This window comes from Danio rerio, chromosome 15 (genome assembly GCF_049306965.1).
Source record: "Danio rerio strain Tuebingen ecotype United States chromosome 15, GRCz12tu, whole genome shotgun sequence".
NCBI lineage: Eukaryota > Metazoa > Chordata > Actinopteri > Cypriniformes > Danionidae > Danio > Danio rerio.
Genome location: NC_133190.1, coordinates 26,822,461 through 26,845,450, shown reverse-complemented (window position 1 = coordinate 26,845,450; position 22,990 = coordinate 26,822,461). Strand labels below are relative to the sequence as shown.

Below are 22,990 nucleotides of genomic sequence, written 5' to 3'. Positions count from 1 at the left end.
GAATAAAGTTGATAACATTCATTTTTGTAAAGTTTTAAATATTTGAAACAATTTTTATTATTTGAGTTATCTTTTATTTAATTATATTTACTATGACCTTTATGAATGTTAATGTGTCCTTAATATGATTGAACATAAAAAATCTTTACAGCTTAAATAAGAAAAAACTTTAATGTAACTGCTTTTTGATTAAATATATTTTGGTATATTTTTAAACAAACAAACAATAAATAAATAAAATAAATAAATAAATAAATAAATCTAAAGTCATACTGTCAAAATGATTTATTTGTTGACTAACATAAGTCTTTTACATATTAAAATGTTTAAACATTAAAACATTATACCACACATTTATCTTAACCTATGTTAAATCTGGAACATTCTTTCAAGTAAGAATGCTTAAATCCCTGCGATCAACTGCACACATTTGCTTTTACACACACACACACACACACACACACACACACACACACACACACACACACACACACACACACACACACACACACACAGACACACACACACACACACACACACACACACACACACACACACACACACACTGCTGATTGTCCTCAGAGGGAACTTGAAAAAGTGTCACTTGAGTTATGATGAGGCTTTTCAGAGAGCATGAGGGAAATTAAGGGGAGAAGTGAGCTAAGGTGCCTACATCACCCCCTAAATTGATTTCCTTTGATTCGTGTCTTCCTCACTCACAGTTCAACACTTACACTCCACACACACAAGGCTTCATAATTAATCCATTTGGATGGCAGAGAGCGACTCGCAGACTGCAATTATATGGAGAGCAGAGAAAGAGAGGTGAGCAATCATTTTAGCAGCGCACTGTATGATCATCATATACACAGACTGCATTTCTTTCACTCTTAAGTGTGTTGCATACTGTGTGGCTTTAATATGACTAGGTAATGCTTGAGGTATTTATAAATGCTTTTTCTTCATCACTGAACAGAAAAAGTTACATTCATTCATGATATTATTATGGTTACTAAAGTGCTGGATCACTGAATAAAGCTAGAAATGAAAATAGTTTTGGTAACTAGAAAAAAGAAACACATACCAAACATTTGATCAAAAACTATAGGAAACATATGAAGCAGTTCATGGTTCCTCTCCAAATTACATTTGATATCTATTTCTTCTGCCTCTCACTGTTTACGCTCTGCTTTGGGTCTTACACTGTTTCAGCCTCGTTGTAAAGTCAGCGCCATGGGAAGTAGGGCATTCTCTTACGTTGCACCCAAACTTTGGAATGCTCTTCCCACAAATATTAGGAATGCTGGTTCCTTGGATTGTTTTAAGAAGCTACTTAACTAGTTTTTAATTTGTGATATATTTTTATTCTCACTGTGTTTTTTACTGTATTCTTTATTGTTTTATTGTGCTTTGTTGTTTTTTTTTTTTACTGTTTTGTAAGTGCTTTTAATTGGAGAAAAGCATGTTACAAATAAAATGTATTATTATTTTTTTATTTTTTTATTTTTATTATTATTATTACTTAAAATGATTTAAAACCATACAACAACCAAATAAAGATGTTTTTTTGTCAACACTTCACAACAAATCAACAGTTTTTTTCCACATTGCACATTTTATGGACACTTATGAACATTGCACATATGCACATACATGTACTTTAAACATCCACTGGACACTCTTGGGTCATTTATGCACATTTGCACACACTCTGGGCATATAGTACGTTCTAGTGTACTCCACACATGAGAGTGGGCTTGATAAACCATCTATAGGATACACTCATTCCTCTCTTATGTGCCAGGCACTTTATTAGAAACACTTCTATGTTTCTGTTTGTATATAGATAGCTCTTTTATATTTTAAACTTTGTACTTTTTTTCTACAACCACTTACTCAGTGTGGAAAGTCTTTAAATAGTTTACATTCACTTTAATTGTCTCTTGCATAACTTATATTTTTCCAAAAGTAAATTTTTATTGTTGTTATTATTATTTTGTTATTGTTGTTATTATTTTGAAGGTCACGAGTGGTTGTGTAAGCATTTCACTGCATATCATACTGTGTATGACTCTGTATGTGACAAATAACATTTGAATTTACAATCAAATGACTAAAATCAAAATTAAAAAACTCATATAAAAATGTACTAAAAGTACTAAAATGACAATGAACAGTTTAGCTTGAAGTATCGTTAATCCCAAGTCACTTTAGTGACTTTTTAAATTTATTTTTTTTAACGTTTCAACAAGAATTGAATATTGAGTTTATATTATAGACACACATTGCTTGTTGTTTTTGTTTTACCAAATGAAATAGTACCAAACAAAACATTTAAGAGGCTTTTTGTTTTGTTGCTTTTCCTGTATACATTTATTTTGTGCAAATCAAAACAATAATTGAGAAAATTATAGTGTTTTATTCATAAATACAGCCAGTTTCTTAGTTTCTAATTGAATTAGGCATTTAAATTAATCGTTTGAATGATTAAATCACTCTACAATTAAGACAGGGATCTGCTGCAACCTGCCGGCAGTTTAGCATAAAATTACAGAGGCAGTCATTTAAAAATATATATTATACTGTATTTTAATAACTTTGTTAAAATAAATGTATATGGCTACTGTGAATTTTCCAAAATGTGTTTAAATTTCATTCTAACATTGCTATTTTATTAAAATTACAAGTAATCAATAAATAGTAATCAAATTGACCGCAAGCGTTTTAGCGCCCACCTTTTCCATTTTTAAGATGCATGCCTCTGTTGCCTAGCAACTTTCTGATCGCAAAAACATGACTTTAATTTAAACATGTCTTTCAAACTTTCAAAAGCAACATTTTCACTTTCTATACCACGGTATGCTACCTGGCAGCTAGCTCTCTGCAACTCTCACTAAAGATAAGCAGGGCTGCGCCCGGTCAGTTTCTGGATGAGAGACCAAATGGGAAAGCTACAGTAGGTTAGTGTGTGTGGGTCCGAACGTCCCAATATATTAATGGGGACTCTTTAATGCTCAGTGAGCGCTGTCTTTTGGATGAGACGTTAAACGTTGAAGAGGTCCCGACTCTCTGTGCTCATTAAAAAATTCCAGGATGTCCTTCAAAAAAACTTCTTCATTCTGGCCAAATTTGCCCACTGGCCTTTTTCTCTCATAGCCTCCTTATCATCCCTATATCTTAATTGTGTCCTTTCCACCAATCAGCTGGTGTCTGGCACAATATTGCTGCCATCGCATCATCCAGGTGGATGCTGCACACTGGTGGTAGATGAGGAGAATCCCTCCCCCCAAAAGTCTGTAAAACGCTTTTAGTGTCCTGAAAAGAGCTTTATAAATTTGAGGAATAATTCTTATATTATTAATAATATTTAAAGAATAATATCATTTATTCATTCATTTTCTTTTCGGCTTAGTTCTTTTATTAATCAGGCCACAGCGAAATGAACCGCCAACTACAGCATATATTTTATGCAGCGGATGCCCTTCCAGCTGCAACCCATCACTGGGAAACATCCATACACACTTATTTACAAACACTATGGACAATTTAGCCTACCCAATTCACCTGTACCACATGTTTTTTGGACTTGTGGGGCAAACCGGAGCACCTGGAGAAAACACATGTGAACATGGGGAGAACATGCAAACTCCACACAGAAATGCCAACTGACCCAGCTGAGGCTCGAACCAGCAACCTTCTTGCTGTGAGGAGAACGTGTTACACACTGCACCATCGTGCAACACATTTATTATTATTATTATTATTATTATTATTATTATTATTATTATTATTATTATTATTATTATTATTATATTTGGTGGTGGTCTAGTAACTCAAAAACAATTATAGGGGATCCTACCAAAAAGGAAGTTGTATTTTTGGTAATGACTTTTTAAAATTAGACGACAGAAGCTTCAATTGAAGTGAGAAAAAAATCATGTAGTGAGATTTTGTAGTGAGAAAAATTTGGTATTATATCTCTTATATATATTATATCTTTTATATCTTATATAGTCTTATAAACCACTATGGTCATTCTTGTAGATATAGAACTATATTAGCTGCAGTGTTAATAATCATAACCAAAATAATTTACAGAAAAAAACCAAAAATATCATTATTGCCAAATCACCTACAAATCATTTGTTAAGTTAAAAGCATCACCTAAATGCCAATGGAGCTCACGATTCATTCTGTTACCTTCATTCCATTTAGCACAGCATCATCATTTGCACAAGCTAACAAAACACGGACACAAACACTGAACACACCGGAAAACATTGGCTTTGTCAAATAATGTCAGAAAAAGATGCATCCGGAGACATGCGCGCACAGACATTTTAATCTACCAAAGTAAACAATGGGGATATGAAGCTTTTTTTTCCGGTGCAGCAGCAGCAGCAGCCTGACAAATCCTGCAGCATTGCTCCGACACATTCAACACCCTTCATTATCTTCAACCCCGTCACACATAATTCAAAGACCCTTTGAAACTTCAAGCTGGGAGAGAAAGCGCTCTCTTTCAGCCCTATTCTGTCACAACAGAGAGCAATCCAACTTACTCGCAAAAAGCACACAGAGTTGGTTTGACATCTTTCACAATTCATCAGAGATAACAAAGGCAATTTGCAGTACCTGCGAAACACAAAGAAGTCGCGCAGTCTCTGAACGCAAATAAAATACAATGATAAAGTAATCAGAGCATTAAAAGGTGTACGAAAACATCCCCGGCTGCAGTCTATCGAGGGCCTGATTCTGCTGGAAAAGTAGAGAGAGAAAAAAAAAGTGTTTACTTCTGTCAGGATTGTGATTACTCCAGTCGTTTACATCAGATTGCTGAGCAATTGTGATGAAACAAGTAGTTATTTTAAGCCGCTCACATCGTTGCTTTAAGACAGACCTATTGTGAATTGAGAAACTGTTTGGCTGAGTGCTGAAAGTAATGGTGATTGCTGTGCCTCTCCAGGAACTCTGAGTGTATTTGAATGGCTCTGAACTTGAAGATCTGTCTGTACAATGTGATGACAAGTGAAACAAGTGCATTTTTTGTATTTGTTCAAGTTTGCTGGAGAAATTTGGTTCCAAACAAACAGTGAGTTCTGTATACTGTAGACTAGGGGATTATTTTATTTGTACTAGTGTTTGTCACGATACAGGAATTCGATACCAGTTCGATACTGAAACGTCCATTTCCTGCTTTTCTTCCTGCTATTCTAATTCTTAAACAGCGCTGATTTTTCATTGTGTTCATGTGCTCAACATAAATTACTGTGATTGACTGTGAAGGTCATCAGTACATCGAACTCACCCCTGTTTACTGAGTGTAACTAAAGATATAGGGACATTGGAGCGTTTTAAAGCCATGAAGATCAGCTGGTCTGTTTATAAGCTGACATACGAGCGATCCGCTGATGAATCGACTGATCTTCATGGCTTTAAAACGCTCCAGTGTACGTAAACACAATGGCAAATCTGCGATGTTTAGGAACGTGCTCATCAGCGCTAAAATGTTAGTGGGAAATGGACAATTTTAAAATTTCAGTACCGATTGGTATCGAATTCCAGTTTACCTAATTTGTACATGTCATTTTTATTCAAAGTTGAATGTTATTTAATTTTCTATTACATGTTATATTATTTAGTGTTGTTATGAAATCCCAAACCTTGAAACATGCATATAATGTATTTAATAATTAAACACATTGTAATATTCCTTCATTCATTTTCTTTTCGGCTTAGTCCCTTATTTAATGTGAGGTCGCCACAGCGGAATCGACCGCCAACTTATCCAGCATATGTTTTACACAGTGGATGTCCAGCTGCAACCCATCACTAGTAAACATCCATACAGACACATACACTATGGACAATTTTAGCCTACCCAATAATTATAACAAATAACCAAATTGCATGCATTGCTTATTCATTTTTATATATTATTAATGATACATTTACAAATGGAATTATACCTATACAAATTACTTAATATAGTATAGCTATACTGTAAGAGCACCGAATAATTATACGTTTGTGATCATAAGTTTGTGATGTCAGCACATGTACAGCCTCTTCACCTGTGTGTATCACTCCGCCCGCAGTGAGGGCTAAGCAGAAGACTAACCTCACCAAAGTTTAGCAAATACTGCAGCTCTTGGACAATATAATGTCCTGTTCTGCTGACACATATATACTTTATTTATCCTTCATATAAGCTGTTTGAACAGACATATATATATATATAGTGCATATATAAATATTATATATTATATACATATAATATTTATATGAACTATATAAATAGTATATAGTTCATATATAAATGAAATATGATAAAACTATCATTTGGTTTTATTTGTTAACAATTGACATGGATATTTTAAAACAAAATATTATATTTAAAAGTCAGTATTTGCCAAGGTTAGTAATATATTTATATACAATATCTGTAAATAATATTATACAGTTTTTACATTTATCTTTAGTTTTTCTGTACTGGGTTGCAGCTGCAAGGGCATCCGCTGCGTAAAAACATATGCTAAATAAGTTGGCAATTCTTCTGCTGTGGCGACCCCTGATGAATAAAGGGACTAAGCTGAAAGAAAATGAATAAATGAATGAATATGTACAGTTGAAGTCAGAATTATTAGCCCCCTTTTGAATTTTTTCTTTCTTTTTTAAATATTTCCTAAATAATGTTTAACAGAGCAAGGAAATTTTCAAGGCGTATTTGTTTTATTTCGGCTAGAATAAAAGCAGTTTAGATAAAAAAAATTAAATTAAATAAAAAAAAATGAACATTAAGGTTTTTTAATTATTAGCCCCTTTAAGCTTTATTTTTTCCATAGTCTACAGAACAAACCATCGTTATGCATTAACTTGCCTAATTACCCTAACCTGCCTAGTTAACCTAATTTACCTAGTTAAGCCTTTAAATGTCGCTTTAAGCTGTATAGAAGTGTCTTGAAAAATATCTAATAAAATATTATTTACTGTCATCATGGCAAAGAGAAAATAAATCATTTATTAGAAATGAGTTATTAAAAACTATTATGTTTAGAAATGTGTTGAAACAATCTTCTCTGATCACCAAAAAATAGTAAATAAAAAAAGGGGAGCTAATAATTCTGGGGGGCTAATAATTATGACTAAAACTGTATATTTTTATACTATTGAAGTATATTATACATTTTACTTGTGTACTTTAGTGAGTTTGTCACTTACAGTATCTTTGTATTTATTTGTGCAATTTACTACTGATTTCACAACTCTAGACCATTTTTTATTCAACAGCAAAACATCACAGTACCACATCACAGTAGTGTCTTGTTCAGTCTTCAGAGTAACAGAGAGCACTAAAATGACAACTGCTCCTGTGTTTTCTGTCAGCTCCTCCTGTGACTTGAACATATATCTGAGGGTTCACCTGTGTGCCAGATCTAAAGTTAAAGTCTATCACCCCTGCAATCCACACTGGTACAAGTCTTCTAGTCCTCAGTACTCGCTCTTTTCTCCAATCTCCACACTGCGGTGGAAAGGTCACTCTCACATCTCCATAATGACCAGAGACAAAGAACAAGCAGGGCAGATCAATGCAAGGACACCTGCTATCAGTGGCTGCTTATCGACCGGTGGCCAAGAGGAGCCAGTGATGCACTCAGGCAGGCTTCAGCTACTGCGTCCCATCGGACAGAGAGATAGAGAACCGCACAACTGATGGATCGATCGCCTTCCCTTTACCATGTGGAAAGACAAGCAGCAAAGCAGAGCAAAACTGAGAGCCAATGTATGAGGTGACAGACAGTGCTAAGCAGAAACAAACAAACAGCAACACAAAACACGGTGTGCTGATACTGTTTTTCACAGTCATACTGTACATAAGTTTTGGAAAAACTGTAATATTTTTTTATATTCTAAGCATATATGATATAGTTATATATATGGGCAATAACACAAAAGTAGCAGTGCTATATGGCTGTATATCGGCACTAGTGGGAGGCGTGCGTTGACTCTAGGCCGAAGGCCGAGTGCCTTAGGGGCAGATCACATCGTAGACGTTTTTTGATGTTGAGAGGCGCATTTTTTTTGAATGATTTACCATGAGCATTGTGCGCGCTGCTTATGAGCTCTGCACACCTCGCATTTTAACCGCCTGCTGCGACATGCGTTTTGTTTCCTCGTGCGACTTGCACTCGCAATTGAAACAAGTCAACTCTTGAGTGAAAAAATCATGTTACGTCAATCGTGTCTTGTTTTCTGTTTTTCCAGTGTTTGTATTGTCAAGACAACAACGGAGACTTTTAAAGATGAATGAGACTTGGTGTTGCTGTTTTGAGTTATTCGGTGCTGTATGATTCACAAATCTTAAATATTACAATATTATTAAATAAAATAAAATAAAAATTAAAAAAATGTAAAAAAATATATAAGATATATATATCTTATATATAAGATCAACAGCAACACTCATGCACATTATGCAGCTGATTCAGTCATTGCCTAGCGACATAAAAAGCGCATCACGCTTCGTTTTTTTCTGTCAAGAAAGAGGTCAGTGTGGTGCGCCTTGCATTTTGGGAACATAAAGATGCATTTAGTGTGTATAGCTCAGCATAATTATGTTTAAAAAAAAGAAAGTCAAACACAGAGAGTCTCAAAAATCCTTTTGTACGAGGAACTACTTTCTTCCATCATTCATTAACATCTATAGTTTCAGCAAAAACATTGCTAATTCACTAACATCATTTTAGAGCTGGTATTCAAATGATTCTCTAGCATAATGTCTAAAGTGATGACAAAACAGCTAATTTTGCTCACATTTTAAGATTATAAGGCTGAACAGCTATCAGTCTACAGAGATTTCCCAGCATTTTTCTGTTGCAATCGGGATATCACAATAATTAACCATGAAAAAGTCAGAGCAAAGCAAACACTAACAGATCATTATCTTATAAATCCAGAACTACAACATACAAAAGAGAGATCGACTTAAACTCAAAAAAAGATTTATTTTTTCTTTGTTCAATTTACTTAATAAAAATGAGCTGAAACAACACAATTCCTGAGATTTCATTGGGACAACTTTTTTACAGTGTAGTGTCACTTTCTTTTTTATAAAGATTTGATCAGCTGTAGTTTGAAATTTAAGCTGAGTTCTTCTCCGCTTGAAGGCTTATAATCTAAACAACTAAATTCTCACCCAAAAAAGCCTCAAAAGTTTATTATGTTGTCCAACAGCTGCAAATTTATTTTATTATATTATTATATAATATATGAGCATGTATAGTAAATAAACTTGAACTTAATAAATTACTAAATAATACCTTAGCAAATAATATATTATTTAGTAATATAATATATTAACAAAGATTTAAAAGACTAATATTATTATATTATAATTATTTGAATTACTTAATATTTTTACTTGTATTACTTACATTTTTAATATAAAAATCATTAGATAACATTAATATTATCTATACATTTAAATTCTCTTATTATCTAGACAATCTCTAATCTTTCCTTTAGAAGATAATCTTTCTTTGCTTTCCACAGCTCAGTTGTATTGTACATTTTCTATGTCTTCTGTGCTATTTGTGCAAGATCAGGAAAAGCACTTTGACCAATACACTAATATTCCAGAGGATTTCCGTTTCCAAGAGTTTATGTGCTGGGTTTAAATCCATTTGTTGCAAGGTAAATCTAAATCTCTCCATGGTCATGCTGAACAAAGCTTGTATTTCAAGAGAAGGACTGTCCTCATGTTACCCCTCAATCCTATTGTACTCAGCACATCCTGCTTTTTGTCCATATAAAAAATAATAATCTTGTGTCTTGGCACAAGCCTGGATGTGATACAATAAACAGAATCTGATTCAGTGCTTGGTCATCGATTATGAAAGAGTCCATTGTCAACTCCATTGTCAGTTTCAAGCTGTTCAGCAGAAACTTTAGTGCAGTGACTGATGGGAAACGTTTCTTGCAAATGCTACAGATGCACTCATTTCCCTTGTTAGTTCTTCAAATGAAGAGAGAAGAGAAATTATGTTCTTAATTAAACCCCATTGGTGGGCACTGAATGTCAAGGGCTGATCATAATCTGCAGAGTAAACCACATGCGCTCATGTTTGCTTAAAGAGGCTTTTCAGCACACAAAACATGCTGTTCCACCTTGTTGTGACATCTTGCTGAGGCATTATTGGTGTGTTCCCAGATGAATGTAGAAAATGTCTATAAAGAGCAAAAAGAGCATGCTGTTCAGGACTCTTCATATGGCAAACTGAAACTGAGATGTTGAATGTCTTTACTGTGGTTCCACCTTTTATGAGGATCTTCTATAAGCATTCATTCTTAAAAACATAAAACTTCAGTTGAAGCTAGTAACCCATTCAGGATCAGTTGCAGAAGTTTTATAGTACTGACAGAAAAATCTGGCAGAAGGGCATTGCGATAAAAGTCCGGCCTGGACAGAACAAGAGCTTGAACAAGGAGTTGCACAGCATGCTCCAATATGAAGGGTGTGACCCTCCTAATGTTGTATATAAAATACAAGATGGTATAAAAAGCCAGTTTTTTGAATGACAAACTCTAGTTATGCAACGTAGACAGAAAAGAAAGTGGTCCAAGAGCTAAGCCCTGAGGCACACCAGTAAAAAGATGTCGCAACTTGGACACTTTGCCCCTTCAAGATACCTTGCACAGTAAGGATTTAATCACTGGAGTGTGGTTCCAATGTCATGAGTGTTAACAAGAGGATCTGGTGGTTAACTACAGTATGCTACAAAAGAAGCAGACAGATCCAGCAAGAGAATTGAAGATTTGGAAAGCCACTTGTTCTTGTCTTAAGACTTCAACAGCAAAAAGCAGGGTGGTCTTTCTTTGAATGTCTGCTTTTTCAGGCTAAATGCTTAGTAGATTGAAATACTTGGCTAACCACAACTCAATCAAGTGTTTTGCAATGAAAAGAATCCCTTTTATAGGGTTTTCTTAGAGTGCATTCACACTTGATTTAAATGCCTGGACCGTACCCAAGTTTTATAGTCCCCCCTTGTCACCTTGTCAGCTAGTTTGTGTTCACACGGTCTTTTTTCCTTCTGAACCCCGATACGCTTGCGTCATCAAGTTGTTGTTTTGTGTATGGCTGTTGCAAGGTGACAGCCACAAAAGCAAAGCACCAAAATGGAGATGTCCGCACATCACAGTCGTTCTGTTTTTACACAATCTTTTGTTTTTGTTACCAAAGCCAAAATACAGAGAGCAACTTGTGTCTTTATGCTGCTTTAAAAATAAATAAATAAATAATAATCATATTAAAGAAATTCAGAACATCACCTGAAGTCGTTTTTGGTGGAGACAAGCAGACTTTATCACTGTTTGCACTGGGTCAGTCCCGCTTGTCACCAAGGTAGGTGATACACAGACATGCACACATGAGTGAACGTGAAACTATAACGTTTGTTGTACAGTTGATGGTTCACTTCCGTTATTGGGTACGACTACATTCCAACCATAAGTGAACTGTACCAGAGTTCACATGATCCGCACCCTAGACAACCTCTTTCAGGTGAACTTGGGTACGGTTCATGGGTGCGCACCCGAGTTCAGAAGACACGTTCACACTAGCTAAACGTACCATACTTTGATGTCAAACAAATCTATGTGCGGACCTAAAGTGCTAGTGTGAAAGCACTCTATAGAGTGAGTTTCTTGAGTATAGGGCCTATTCAAGTCTGTGAACATGCAGCGGGAAAAAAGCCAGAGTGAAGGAATGTGTTAATGATGCGAGTGAGTGTGAAGGAGAAATGGCTTGAAGGAGATTAAATGAAACAGGATCAAGCAGACAAGTAGTAGGATGATTGGAGAGGATGAGTTTAGAGATGCTCTATGAGTGTAGAGAAGGATGTGCGTGTGTGTATATGCGTATGCTGATAAGATACGTTTCCCAGTTTGTGGTGTGAAGGACTGTGTGTTGATGGATGTTGTTTAATTATTGAAGAAGGTGGAAAGTCTTTGGCTGGAGGACAAATGAGGGAAGAAAATAATTTGTATGCGAGGGTTAGAAGAATTACTAATTTCGTTATGGAAGTGAAGATGAAACCTTAGCTTTTGATGAATTTAATGCCTTCACACTGAATGAAAGTATTCATTCCAATGAAAGCTAAACCTCACTGACTTCAGCCATTTAAATAGAAGTGTACACATACATTTATAAAATGACATAAATGCCTCTCATGCAATTAATCTTGGTTTTTGATGGTATTACTTTGATCCATAATTGGCTGATAAATGTCATGTTTAGCGTGCAAAGATGACTAGACGCCAATTGCAATCTAATCTATAGAGACGAACCCTTCACAGGCCTTTTAACTTCATCAAGAGAGTGGAAACGCTACTCAGCAATGCCAACCCCCAGTTGCACATATGTAGTAGTTTAATATTGCAACCGATGCAACAGAGGAACAGGCTATAAAATATCAGCATCAGACATCATTTTGATGTACAAGACCTCAATATGTCACATTTCCGAACACGACAGCCTGGAAGAGATCATGGTGAAAATTTGATGTGCTGCCTAAATAGGAATAAACAAACTGTCAGGGAGTCAAGGAGTCTGGCTGTGCTCACTGACCTGATAAAACTCCTAAACAGAAGTGTCCTGACTGCAGCGTGTTCGTGCACAAGCTTCAGTCAATGAGCATTTTTAGCCTACGAGACAAACAGCTCGCTCTGAGAAAGCTCAAAGGAGAAGATCCCAGCCGGAGTCAGATGGGTCAGACTGGGGGAAAGACGGAAAACTGGATTTGCTCCGCTGGGGCATAATAGAAAAAAAATTAAGTCCTTTAGAAGCAGTCATGAGGGCATAAGAAGGGTTTGCTTGAGTTATGCCCACACAGCAAGTGTTATTGCTCAATTCAGAATTATTTCTTAGAGATTTAGTTTTTCTTGTTTTTTGGCTGTATGGACTTTAAAATCTGGCCAATATTAGATTTTTGATTTCACTGTAAATGGTCACAAAGTGACAACAATAATATCTGAAGCAAGCACAGAATCCCTTAACTTGAGTGTTTATAGGTTTATTCATAAGGCATTGTATTGTAAATGCCACAGAATTTCTGGGAATTTAGGCAATAAAAATAACACAAGGAGAAGGAGAGTAACATTTTTAAATATTTATTGTATTTACACCTTAAGTTTAGCTTGTGTATGCCTGCCACTGTTACACTTATGGCTCAAGTGAGAATTGAGAACATTACATTTGGTGCAGTTTATGTCATTCGCACTGTCAAGAACTTTTTTTAAGTCATATCTGTGACCTTTTTTGGGGTTGGATTGTGCCACATTGTACTGTAGTCTGAGAGTAGACCAAAAGTTCAAAAATGCAATAAATAAATTGAAAACTAAATTAACTGAAGTAAAATAATAGAAATTTTGTTACTAAACATACTTTGCTAACACAAACAAAATCATATGTTTGAGATCTGTGATTTTTTTGTCTTTTCAACAGACTTGCCAAGTGCTATTTAAAAGAGAGAAGACTTTTTCAACACATGTTTTAAATATACTAGTTTTATGAACTCATTTCTAATAACTAATTTATTTTGTCTTTGCCATGATGATAGTACATACTACTGTATTTTACTAGTTATTTTGCAAGTATTCCGCGTAAAGTGCAATTGAAAGGCTTTAGGATAATTGGGTTAACCAGGCAAGTTAGGGTAATTCACCAAGTCATTGGACAACAGTGGCTTGTTCATTAGAAAATCAGAAAAAAAAAATCTGAAGAGGGCAAATAAATATTATATAATTATTTTTTTATTACTATAAATAATAACCCAAAATATTATTTTAAAAAAAGAAACTGCATATAATAAAAAACAAGAGTTCATCCAGTAAAAAAATAAGATACAGTAATACTATTATAGGTAATACTTTAAAAAAAAAATCCTTTCTCTATTAAACATCACCTGAGAAACATTTGAAAAAGAATTTCAATTTTACAAGTGGGCTAATAATTTTGCCTTCAACTGTATGTACTGAATCTCTTTTACATAAAGTCCGATTCAAAATGAAATAAATTTGACTATGGATGTTCTTTGCAATTGAAACTCTAACAAAATAAATGAATAAACTTAGAATAATCAACATTCAGGGAGAAAAGGTTGTGTTCTTATCTTGATTATTAACATTACTACCATTATAGTACTGAACATCACTGGTTTTTATCAGTGCTTGCCATTTAATGTATGCTTTTATACATACTTTATCTCTTTTATAATAACAATTCCTTACATTAATATAGCACTTTTCTGGACACTCAAAGTGCTTTACACATTTTTGGGGGGAATTTCCTCAACCATCACCAGGGTGCAGGATCCACCTGGATGACGCGACGGCAGCCATATTGTGCCAGACCGCACACCACAAACCAGCTGATTGGTTGAGGCGAGTGGGCAAATTTGGCCAGAATGCCGGGTTAAAGGACATCCCGAGATTTTTAATGACCACAGAAAGTCTGGACCTTGGTTTAACGTCTCATCCAAAAGACAGCACTCATTGAGATGTGGGCATTAGGACCCACACAGACTGCAGGTTGAGTGCCCCCTGCTGGTCCAACTAACACCACTTCCGGCAGCAACCTAGCTTTCCTATGTGGTCTCTCATCCAGGTACTGACCAGGCGCAGTCCGGCTTAGCTTCAGTGGGTGACCACGTGAGAGTTGTGAGTTGAGAGTTTATGGATCAATGAGTCTGAATTTCCCAAAAAAATAAACAAATAAATAAATTTGGCAATGCATATTTTGTCTTTATAATTAAATTAAAATCCTCACTTTCCGTTTTGATGCTAAACATATAATTTAATCTGAAATTAACTATTTAATAAATGCAAAATGCATGCAAGTCTTTTTTTTGTTATGCCCATAATTGAATCTTAAGAACTACACACATTTTCGACTAATTAAAATAGGTTCTTATGAAATGTTCTTATTATAGTTCATTTAATAAAATAAACTCCTTGTCTTCTGTTGTTAATGCTCTTTAAAAAGGAAGATGCTCTATTTGCACTTCCTGTCTAGTCAAAAGGTGTGCATTGAAACAATAAACAAAAAGCAGCCATGATTAATGACCGCTTTTTAGCCAATTAGCAGACCCTAAACAAATCACTTTCGTCTTCATTTTGCACCCCGGGGACTTTTGTTCCAATATATTTCGACCCTTCCTGGAATACAGGTCTTTTGTGTTCCTGTTTAAAAACTGCCTTTTGTTTAGATGCAGAAAACATTCACCCTTGAGCAACAGATTAGCAGTGCTGGCTCTTTGTGAGGCTGTACAAAGCCAGAGCAATTAAGGCTCTTCTTCCCCTTAACAAGCTTTAATCCAGACATGCTTTCATTTCATTTCATCTTTCTCTAGCCGTGCCAGCAAGACTGAGAGATGCTCCCCTGTGCTTCGTATACAGTGCCAATCGGCAGCCGCTGCTCTCTGAGCCTAATCCATGTCATCTGTGTGCTGAGGAACACTGCATTTCATTAAAGCGAGACTGATCTGGTGTAGGAAAAACTCACCACAAACTGCCATGGTTAGTACATGATTTACAGTCTACGTGAAGCATGTAGAAGATGCTTACAAGGTATTTTAGCTTAAAATGCATGGTTTATGTGGTAAACCTAAAATCAATGTCATTAGTGTGCATCCTGAGTATAAATGTGGTTACTCTCTGTTGGGCGTACTGTCATATTAACAGCTTATTCATTTAAAAGTTCACTTTACACCTGTATGACAATAAACAAATGATCACAGCTATATATATATAGCTATATATATATATATATATATATATATATATATATATATATATATATATATATATATATATATATATATATATATATATATATATATATATATATATATATATATAAGTATGTATGTAACATTCTGTGTTCTCCCCGTATTCGCATGGGCATCCTCTGGGTGCTCCGGTTTTCCCCACAGTCCACAGACATGCGCTATAAACAAATTGGGTAAGACAAAATTGGATGTAGTGTGTGAATACGAGTGTATATGGTTGTTTCCCAGTACTTGGTTCTGGCTGCAAGGGCATCCACTGCGTAAAACATATGCCAGAATAGTTGGCTGTTCATTCTGCTGTGGCAACCCCTAATAAATAAGGGACTAAGCTGAAGGAAAATAAATACTTGAACATATTTTTATCTAATTAAACAAATTCAGCTATGGTAACCATAAAATACTAAAGAAAAAAGTAATAAAAATCCTCCTGACCCAAAACATATGCAAAAAACAAAACATGATTTTAGCAATTTTAAACGTGCCATGCGTTTTATTTATTTATTGTTGCAGTTTCTTTTAGCTTGAATGTAACCCTGTTCTGTTCTTGTTTCCTGTGATCATTTGTAGTCTCTTTGTCAACTGTTATTTTAAATATAATGTTACAATTTCATAAGGGCACCCATTTAGCCCCTTTTTACAAGATGTAAAATAATACTTTGGAGTCTCCATACTGTGTGTGAGAAATTTCAGCTCAAAATACCCATCAGATTATTTATTATACCCTGCTGGAAATGTACATTTTTGATCAGTTTAGGCATTTTCATGAGTGTGCTTTTAAATGCAAATTAGCTGGTTTTCCTTGCACTGTGTGTTTTTACCACTCTATTATAGTTGTGTAGACACTATTTTAATTTCCTACACACATTCTGTCCAAACTGCTTCCAAACAGTGATTTTGCATGATAGGTCGGTCCTATACTAAAATCTAAAGTGGGAAAAAATATTCAACACATAACCATTTTTTTATAAAACATATTTCTAAAGGTGCCGTTGATTTGACATTTTCACCATATGTTGATAAGATCCACAGAAATCCATATATGAAAATAAAACAAAATTAATTAGTATACAAATTAACTTAATAATATAATGAAATTCATTCATTCATTTTCTTGTCGGTTTAGTCCCTTTATTAATCCGGGGTCGCCACAGCGGAATGAACTGTCAACTTATCAAGCAAGATTTTTACGCAGCGGATGCCCTTCTAGCCGCAACCCATCTCTGGGAAGCATACACACACACACTCATACACTACGGACAATTTAGCCTACCCAATTCACCTGTACAGCATATTTTTGGACTGTGGGGGAAACCGGAGCACCCGGAGGAAACCCACGCAAATGCAGGGAGAACATGCAAACTCCACACAGAAACGCCAACTGAGCCGAGGCTCGAACCAGCAACCCAGCAACCCTTTTGCTGTGAGGCAACAGCACTACCTATTGCGCCACTGCTTCGCCAATATAATGAAATGAAGCAGTAAAAAAGGTTTTGAACACATGAAGAAAGGGAGCTATAGAAAGGCAGTGGAAGCCCAGGCAGCAGCTGAAACCTCTCAGAAGTTATTCAGCAACCCTCTGGCCTTCGTCATTGTACATTAATTTTAGCTGCTTCCGTCCAACATCAATATTATCAGGATGATGAAGATGAAACCAGAATGAGCATTTTAGCAAGACAATGGTTCAAAATGCAGAAGAAAACGCTCAGATGCTTTCAGAGAAAGAAAATAAAGCTGTAGAATGGTCAAGCCAATCACCTGACTTGAATCCAATAGAAAATACGAACTAAAGATCAGATTTGAATCACGAGACCCACAGAACCATTAATATTTTTACACTCTAGTCTGTGGAAATACAAGTCTGTGGAAAAAATCTCATTATATTGCCTTGAATTGAAACATCAAGCAAAATCTTCAATTAAGCTGAAACATTAAAAGGTTTGTAACGTAAAACATATGTTGTGGCTAATGTTGCATGTAATATGGGAGCTGGTGTCAAAGATTACAATGAGGCCTTGACAATGGCATTATTCTCCACATTTGTGTGCAGTAGGTTCCAACAATACACTAGCAGCATATCAATAGAGTGCTGGAACACTTTGCGATGGAAAACAGGCTAATCAGCCTCTTCAGGCAATACACAGGAGGAGACGTTGAATGACATTAGACTCTAATTTCCAGCCGTCATTATCTCATTACTCTGAGAAGGCAAAACAGAAAAACAAGATCCAATTTCTCTCCAATCCCAGGGTTAAGAATGCCGAATGCAGCACTATCAGCTCTCTGGGCTCTTCTACACTTCCTCTGGACTTTCTATTTGAGGGCTGAATTCACTAAACAGCTGGAGTCATTCATATTGTTCACTAATAGAGCTGCGCATCAATGCAGATTTCCTGATTTTCTTTGATTTTAATTCACCAGCTCTCTACTTGATTGAATTTGTTTCAAATTTAATTTGGGTATATATCAGTTATTATGCTCACTTTGCATGCATATTGCAAATTTTCTCTCAGTAATGCTGTAAATTATTCAGTAAAATTCCTGAAAAGTTTCTTAAAAATTAATAAAGTAATAAAAAGGAATATTGTGCTTTATATTGTGCAGTTCAGTTAGATATTATTAATTATTTAACAGATTACAAGATTACCACTATGATAAACTCTTGCTATACCAATGTACAAAATGATAAAATGTTGAAAACCGTTTTAATTATTAATTTGTTTGTTGGTCAAATGATTTGAGTGGTTGTAGAGCATGTTTCAGATTAAAACATTCATTAATTTTCTTTTTGGCTTAGTCCCTTTACTAATCAGAGGTCGTCATAGCGGAATGAACCGCCAAATTATCCAGCATGCGTTTTACGCAGCGGATGCCCCTCCAGCCACAAACCAGCACAGGGAGATATCCATACACTCTTGAATTCACATCCACACATACACTACGGCCAATTAAGCTTATTCAATTCATCTACTGTGCGTGTCTTTGGACAGGGGGGGAAATCAGAGCACCTGGAGAAAACATGCAAACTCCACACAGAAATGCTAACTGACACAGCCAGGACTCGAACCAGTGACTTTCTTGCTGTGAGGCGACATCGCTAACCCCTGTGCCACCATGCCACCTGTTTCAGGTTCATTCATTCATTTTCTTTTCAGCTTAATCCCTTTATTAATCTGGGGTCGCTATAGCAGAATGAACCGCCAACTTATCCAGTATATGTTTTACACAGGGGATGCTCTTCTAGCTGCAGCCTATCACTGGGGAACACCCATACACTCTCATTCACATGCATACACTCCGGACAATTTTTGCCTACCCAATTCACCTATACTGCATGTCTTCGGACTGTGGGGGAAACTGGAGCACTCGGAGAAAACCCACGCGAACGCGGGGAGAATATGCGAACTCCACACAGAAAGGCCAGCTGACCCAGCCGAGGCTCAAATCAGCGACCTTTTTGCTGTGAGGCGACAGCACAACCTACTGCACCACCGCGTCACCCAGTTTCAGATTCTTCTCAAGTTATTTTATTAAAGTAAGTATTTGCATGATTCTGATTCACTAAAAATATTTGTTTGTGTATGAATCTGGCAACACTAGTCTTGCGGCAGGTGTTTGATTCACTAAAAGCAATTATATCATAAACTCATTTGCTAAGAAATTAGACCTTAGTGCATTTTTTATTTTACTAATGAGGATCAATTTAAAAAGAGTCATTTGTTTCAAAATTGGGCTGCACTATATAGTTTTTATTTAATTAAAAGAACCTTTTCAAGAGTTCAAACAGTAGCTGATGATTGATTATAAAGCAAGTTTGGCATGTCCTGGGACAGAGCCCTGAACCCATACACTAAGATAATTGAATCCCGGGCTCCCCTCCTTGCAGGGTAAGAGGGGAGTCTGAGCTCAGGTAGGTTTTGAGAACTAAGAAAATAGTTTAAAAAGTTATTTATTAAAGATTAATACCTCACTTGTCTTTTACTTTCTAATCTATCTTTTTATTTACTACTCCTAATTGTTTCAGTCATTGATTTCGATTTTCTATCAGACCGAACTGGTCTTAATACATGTTTTTATTCATCTTAAAAGAAAAGATTCATAGGAGTCATAACTGGCTTTTATAAATCAACTAAAAATAATCAGTTTAAAGCAGTAATGTGGTCATGAGTCTGAGCTTACTCCTCTCTCTGCGTGGTTTTGACTGATTTAAAAACTATTTTTGTCTTTGAATGGCACAAATCTCACTGTGTTTTATTCCTTGTCCTAGTGTTGGCCGATAAAATGGGTGTGTGAAGGTCAAGATCTTTTCCTTTAGTGAAACATACATTAAAACAAAAGCTGAAGCACTCATAATGACTTTTCAAAAATAATGCCAAAACAGTTTAAAGATGAAAACACATACGACTGCATTTATTTTCTCTCTCCTGTATTTTACAGCGCAATTAAACAAAAAGCCACAATACGCAGCATCTTTTACATGATGACTAATGAGAACGTCTAATCTGCCTTCTTCGGTTCACAAGAGGTCTGTGGATTTTGCCAGGTGGCTAGTCTGTGCCACCTGACGCCATGTTGCCTCAGTCAGCACGCTCATTTCCCTTCATTAACAGCTGCTAAAACAGCACTTTACACTCCGAACGCGCGCTCTTCATTCCGGCTCACTAGCACGGCTCTTCAGGGACTGACAAATAACTGCATCCTAATGGTTCCAATGTGCTCATTTCACATGACCTTTTGTTAATGCCAGGAAACCACCTCCTAAATGCACATTAGCATGATGCAAGTCGTCGCCACCGCTACCCTTCAAAGCCTGCCAAATATCCGTCCCCATAGAATAGCTTTTACTGCTGCCGTTAATGAAGATGTCCTACTAAAAATCATCGTCTTAAGCAGGGTGCCGAAAAATTGTAACAAAACGTAAAAATACTGCAATCGCATCCTATTGAAGCCCAGTTCTAACAGGCTAATTCAAACTTATCTATAATGAAGTTATAACAAAAACAGCTCCATTTTAAAAAGGACTACCAGAGCATTTGCAAACATGAGCGCAGTCGCGTATATATCTGCAATCATGGGCTGTTTCTCTTGAGTTGTGGTCACAGTCCAGTGGCCAGGTCACAGAGATCAGCCATCCACCTCATATGGGCATCTCGTGCTTATGCTTCATTCATTGCCTCTGTAAAAGTTAATGAGTTTATTTAGAGAGAGCTGCCAAAACAGCATTTATGTTTTAATCAGGATTAACAGTGGCATGGGCTCCTGCACTGATTTTTTATTAATCGCTCTCTTTACACTTCATTACCTTCTCCCTGGCTTCCTCTCAGAAGCTCATTTCCCCTCCCAAACCAGCAACTACACAACAGAGATATTTGTTAGAGGGCTTGGGAGAATACGGGGGCTTTGGCCTTAAAAGCCCATTTAGAAAAATGAATCTCTCTGCAGGGATTATAGTTTAGCTTGCGTCTTCTCATTGTTTCTGAGCGCAGCCAAATTTAATTATATTCAAGGCCAAATTTCACATCTGCGGAAACTGCAAGTGAAAAGGGTTTCCTCTCCAATTTGTTTTGAAGTGCATTTCTGAAAATTCAACGTTATGCTGTCATTTTGTGCCATTGAGCACTTTGTTGTCCATCTTAGCTGTATCAAAGTGATTGAGGGAAAAAAGTCCAAATACATTAGAGTTTTGGCAATAAGACATGCTATTGAGTATTTAATTTATGCAAAAACCTTTTTAAATATATGCACATATCAAGTATGTTCACAAACATTTTAATTAGCATAAATACCATGCTTTGTGATGCTTGCAAACTTGTACATTAAACTGTCTTTATAATTCGGTAAGGAAGAAACTGAAAAAAAAAACCGTTTGTACTTCTGTTCAATGGTAACAAAGTATGATAAAACAAAAATCACCTCCTAAATGTTGCATTATTTAAGATACCTTAAAATGTAAAAAAATCAAGTAGATTCGCTTGAGATGAAATTGCCAACCCAGGCTCATTCTGAAATTGTACCTCTATATACATTTCCGGAGAGCGCCAAATACGTCCCAGGAGATACTTTTTTTGTAGTTTTTGTTTTTCGCGAATCCACTGAAGGCTGCTGTGTTTGCTTTTTGAGATCTTAAATTTTTCTCGCAAGTGCCATTCACGCCTGCTGTTCTCGCATAAATCCACCAGAATCAGCTGTCGACTGACTGACTGACAGACTTACTGAATAACTGACTGATCGACTGACCCACCCTTCTTCTTCCTTAAACCCAAATAAGAGCGTTTTCAAAAGCATGGTTGACCCACCCACCCGCTTCCCTAAACCCAACCGACAGTTTTAAAAAGCAATCCGGAAAAAGTCCTCACCTTATTTTTACCCATTTTCAGACCCATTTTCTTACCTGCTTTCAGGAACCGATCTTCGCTAGAGTGTCAAGTCTGCCAACGTACATGGCAAGCTAACAGGACAAAGTGGTAATCGCAGGAAAGCCGACCATACGGAGGTAAGCGGTCAGCTGCTAAGCGAGAAAAGGAAGGCCACCATACCGCCCCGTATCGTTCATTTTAAAGACAAAATGGAGCCATATGTGCTTCTGGCTACATAATTAAAAATTTTCAGAAATGTTTATAGCTCTGCTCTGGAGGGCCGGTGTTCTGCAAAGTTTAGTTCCAACCCGAATCAGACACACCTGGGCTAGCTAATCAAGCTCATATATAGGGCTACGTTTTCCAAATGAGCCTTTGTTGGAAAATGCAGTCATGTCAGGAACTAATAACAGTGTGTTCAAGCCAAGATCTTATTTACACACTGAACACGCATGTATATCACCACAAAAGGTGTGATTATGAGGATAAACTCTGGATTTTCTTTAAGCCTTATGCTAGGGTGTGTCTATAATAAAACATGTTGAATGTAGGGGATGCAGTATTTGTATTAGTGGTAAATTTGTTGAAATTAAACATTTCTCCTTCTTTAAAATATCCATAGTTTCGTACAGCTGGCCTGTGATCAATTACAAACATTAAAAAAGCAAAAACAACTTGATTTATCTCTTTTAATTATTTTGTAGATGTAGAGTTTAATAATCGTGCTGTATTCTGTGCCGAAAGAAACATCACCATTTTGGTTTGACCAAAGTCATTTGAATACCTCTCATC

General features: G+C 36.1%; 1 protein-coding gene and 1 long non-coding RNA gene across 3 annotated transcripts in view; one reads left to right on the top strand and one right to left on the bottom strand.

Annotated features, from left to right (window-relative positions):
• The window catches only part of sez6b (seizure related 6 homolog b), a 335,386-nt gene that overhangs the window by 170,971 nt on the left and 141,425 nt on the right, over positions 1-22,990 (bottom strand). The window lies entirely within an intron of this gene.
• On the top strand, positions 719-22,876 carry LOC141377845 (uncharacterized). The gene is made up of 5 exons (XR_012390863.1): positions 719-825; positions 15,408-15,573; positions 18,833-18,972; positions 19,072-19,377; positions 22,244-22,876. It is a non-coding gene; the product is annotated as an uncharacterized lncRNA (long non-coding RNA).